Consider the following 4,714-nt stretch of genomic DNA (forward strand, 5'->3'; position numbering starts at 1 on the left):
TCAAACTCTCCTCTTGCATCCATCCCTTGTCCTCTGTTGTCCCCAGAGTCCCCGTGTTAACTACCAGTCAAAGGTCTCGGTTCCAGATTAAGCAATCTGTGAGGTGTGTGTGTGTGTGTGTGTGTGCATGCTCATGCACACTCCACGGTCCCCTGCCCCTGGTGTGTGTGTGTGTGTGTGTGTGTGTGTGTAGGATCAGGGGTAAGAAGTCTGTGTTTGCCTGTCACAAACATTTAGAGGATTTTTGTGGTTAGGAGTTCCCCCAAATTTAGACCATCCTAAGTACTATTTACCCTTGGTCTCAGGGCCTGACTTGGTTCAGGGCAAACCCAGAAAGGATGGTAATAATGACTTAGGATGTTTTGGGCCATTTTCTGTCATTTAACCTACCAGGATTTGTACTTGGGTCTTTGGGATGAGAAGGCAAAGGCTCTGCATTCCCTTGGAAGCCTGAGTGTTATGCACAGGGCGCTGCCTGTGTTCACTGGGTACCAGGTGAGGATCCTGAGAGCAGACAGCGGCTGAGAGTGATGAGGAGGGTGTCCCACCGTGACACAAACACTCCACATTGGTGCCTCAGCAGTTGAGTCAGGAGGTTCCGTTGTCACATCGTTCTGCAGATTCTCTGAGGGGCTTTCCTTCTGTCAATCTGTGATTTGACAGTGTGCTCTTGTGTCATGGGAACCTATAGCTGGGGGCTGTGAGCGCCTTTTGAAAGGTCTAAGGGCTGAGTGTGTGTAGTTCATGTGTGTTCACTCTTGTGAATATGTACTTGGTTATGTGCTCTGACAGTGGGTGTCAGAGATTGACTTTGAGTATCATCTGTTACTCTACGTTATTTTTGTTTTAAGATTTATTATTATTAGCCGGGCGTTGGTGGCACATGCCTTTAATCCCAGCACTCGGGAGGCAGAGGCAGGTGGATATCTGTGAGTTCGATACCAGCCTGGTCTACAAGAGCTAGTTCCAGGACAGTTTCCAAAGCCACAGAGAAACCCTGTCTTGAAAAACCAAAAAAAAGGATTTATTATTATTATTATTATTATTATTATTATTATTATTATTATTTTGGTCTAGACAGTGTTTCTCTGTGTAGCCTTGGCTGTCCTGGAACTCTGGCCTTGCACTCACAGAGATCTGCTGCCTCTGCTTCCTGAGTGCTGGTATTAAAGGTATGTGCCACCAACACCTGGCTTATTTTTACTATTTTATTTATTTATTTTTATTTATTTTATTTATTTTATTTATTTTTATTTTTATTTTTTTTATTTTTACTATTTTTAAAAATAATCAGTATAAGTGTTTGTCTGCATGTGGGTATGTGCATGTGAGTGTAGGTACCTGTGAAGACCAGAAGAGGGGGCCGGATCCAGGAGCCAGAGTTACAGCCTCTTAATGTGGGTACTGAAAACGGAACTCAGGTCCTCTGCAATGGTCACAAGTGGCTTTAACTGCCGAGCCATCCCTGTAGTCCCTCTGCCTTATTTTTTGAGGTAGGATCTCTCACTTAGCCTGGTGCTCACCATTTCAGCCTGCCTGGTTGGCCAGTGAGCCCCGGACATTTGCTTGTCTGTCTCTAAGCTGACCAGTGCCGGTATTACAGACACATTGGTATGCCTGTCTTTCATGTGGGTGCTGGGGTTCCAAACACAGACCTTCCTGCTGTGTTTCAGGCACTTCTACCCATGGAGCCATTCTCCAGCCCTTAGCAAATCCACAGGCTTTGAGAGGATCCTGATGAAGAAATCTGATTCCTTCAGGGAGGAAGCTACGCATCCTCATTGTATACCACCCTGCTCAGCTGAGGGCTCAGATTGAGGACTCTGCTTTTCCAGCATCTTCCAGGATGCCTGGGGCAGGTTTTACATTGGAGTCCAGAGCACCTGTCTCTGGGCTCAGCTCAGGTGGAGAGATGGAGCCAGACTTTGATCTCAGGGAGTGTCCCTCTCCTTCCAGCCACTCATTTTAGACAGAAGCCCCAGGTGGAAACCAAAGAAAGAGCTGTGCAGGTGTCCCTTTAATTTTGGAAACAAACCTGCAAGTGAGGCAGGCTTTCTATTTAGAGAAGAGGAGCTGGGCGTGTGACTTCAACCCAAACCACTCAGTTCAAATCCCTGTCTCAATAGGAAATAAAGAAGAAAGGAGAGGAGATTGCTGGGGAACTAGGGTGGCAATTACGGTTCTCGCAGAGAAAGAACACAGCCTTTCAAGGTTATACCCAGCACCAGGGACCCAGCAAGCCACTGCTCAGCTAATTAAAACCAGGACAGTGAGGTCAGAGTCAGGGCCCAGAGTGGGCTCCAGGGGCTGACAAAAGGTGAGCTCAGGAATGAATGCTCTGGTCAGATTCTCGAGGCTTCCAAATAAAGGTGTGGTGTCAGCACCGTGCAGCTAAGGAAAGCCAGGATCATGGCCCAACGCAAAGTCATAAGCCTACTTAAAACATCATTAAGACATATCTTAGTGATTTTTGTGGGGAGGGACTCAACTGCACAGCTCTTAAGTGGAAACTTTGTAGATGACTGTCTGTCATGTAGCACCATCAAAAGATTGGACAGGTGTGTGTGGCTTAGGCCTTCCCAGAAATCAAGTTCTTTCTTTTTTTTTTTTCCTTTAAACACATGGTCTCACGTAGCCCAGGCTGGCTTCAACATGCTGTGTAGCCAAGGATCACCTTTAGTAGATTCTCTTGTCTCTCTGAATGCCGGGTGTGATGGTTGGTTCGTGTACTTGACACAGTCTAGAGTCTCCTGGGTAGAACCCAGGTAAGGCACCATCTAGATCTGGATGGCTTGTGGGGGGTGGTCTTCATTTTATTAACTGGTGAGGGGAGATCCAGCCCGAGACTGGGGCCACCGTTCTCTGATTTGGGGGCCTGGAGTGCACGAGAGTAGAGAAAGCTGGCTGAACCACATGTATGCAGGCACTGACTTCTCGCTGCTCTTGACTGTGGCGGTGGCCAGCTGCTTCCAGCTCCTGCCACAGTGGCTTCCCTGCAGTGCCGGACAGTAACCTGGGATTGTGGGCTAAAATAAACTCTCTCTCCTTGAAGTTTCTTCTTGTCAGGGTATTGTCTCACAGTAACAGAAAGGAAACACAGGTGTGTGTGTCTCCTGCCATGCCCGCTGGCTTTGCTGGTGTTGTTGAACCCATGGAGCTCTTCGGGTTCTCACCCCACTCAGTGCTGGGGTTAAAATTATGTGCCCACACCCAGCTCCCTCCCTCCCTCCCTCCCTCCCTCCCTCCCTCCCTCCCTCCCTCCCTCCCTCCCTCCTCCTCCTCCCTCCCTCCCTCGTCCCTCCTCCTCCCTCCTCCCCCTCCCTCCTTCCCTCCCTCCCTTCCTTCCTTCCTTCCTTCCTTCCTTCATGTTTGTAGTCCAGTTTGTCTTGAAACTCACTACATAACCCAGACTGGCGGCAAACTCACAACCATCCTGCCTCAGCCTCCCAAGTTCTGAAACTATAGTCATGAGCCACCGTGTGTCTAGCTTACAGGCATTGCTGAAGTCAGTTAGCACATGTACACATGTCTTCATTTCCAGAGCACATCTGTCCTACAAGCAGGCCCTGCCATCTCATCTTCCAGACAAGAGCATGCTGCCGAGTTGGTGGCCACTTAGTTCTGGCACCGTCCCTGTGCAGCCTGGCATGAAAGCTCAGCCTTGTGAACCACTGTGTTTCACCACCTTCTGACACCCCACTGCCCACGACCAGCTCTCGTGGGATGCTCTTGTGTTCCCATCAATATCAGGGAGGAAATGAGGCTATTTTTTCTATGGCTGCCTGTCTGCCACACACCTAGAACACAGCACTGTGTGGGGTGGAGGCAGGAGGGCCACTGGGGGTGGCTGGCTTCCAGCCCAGGTCTAATGAGAAGCCCCGGCTCAAAGGAATACGGTGTAACAGAGCGGCGCCCAGCTGGTTTCATGTCAACTAGACACAGGCTGGTGTCATTTTGCCAAAGGGAACCTCAGATGAGAAAATGTCCCCATTGGATTAGTCCATGGGAAAGCCTGAGGTCATTTTCTTGATGGATGATTGATGTGGGAGACATCAGCTGTCTTAGGGTTTCTATCGCTGTGAAGAGACACCATGACCACAGTGACTCTTATACAAGAAGACATTTAATTGGGGGTGGCAGTTTACAGTTTCAGAGGTTTAGTCCATTATCATCATAGTGGCGTGCAGGCAGAGTTGGTGCCCACAGAGGAGGCAGCAGGAGGAGTCTGAGTCACCAGGCCTGGCTTGAGCATATGAGACCTCAAACCCCGCCTCCACAGTGACACACTTCCTCCAACAAGACCACACCTCCTAATAGTGTCTCTCCCTATGGCCAAGCATTCACACACATGAGTCTGTGGGGGTCATTCCGAATCAAACCACCACAGCAGCTCACTGTAGGTGGCCCTCCTGGGTGGGCATGTGGCCGTGGGTGCTATAAGAAATTAAGCTGAGCAAACCAGCAAGCGGCTCTCCTCCATGCTCTCTGCATCAGTTTCTGTTTCCAGGTTCCTGCCTGCGCTTGAGTTCCTGCCCTGACTTCCTCAGTAACTGACTGTTACCTAGAAGTGTAAGATAAAATAAACAAACCCTTTCCTCCCCAAGTTGTTTGCTCATGGTGTTTTATCACAGCCATAGAAACCCTAGGACAGCAGAACATCTGTCATCTTCCTCTGACCACTAAAATGTGCACAGACACATGCACCTCCACACAC

The sequence above is a fragment of the Cricetulus griseus genome, chromosome 4 (genome assembly GCF_003668045.3).
Source record: "Cricetulus griseus strain 17A/GY chromosome 4, alternate assembly CriGri-PICRH-1.0, whole genome shotgun sequence".
Classification (NCBI taxonomy): domain Eukaryota; kingdom Metazoa; phylum Chordata; class Mammalia; order Rodentia; family Cricetidae; genus Cricetulus; species Cricetulus griseus.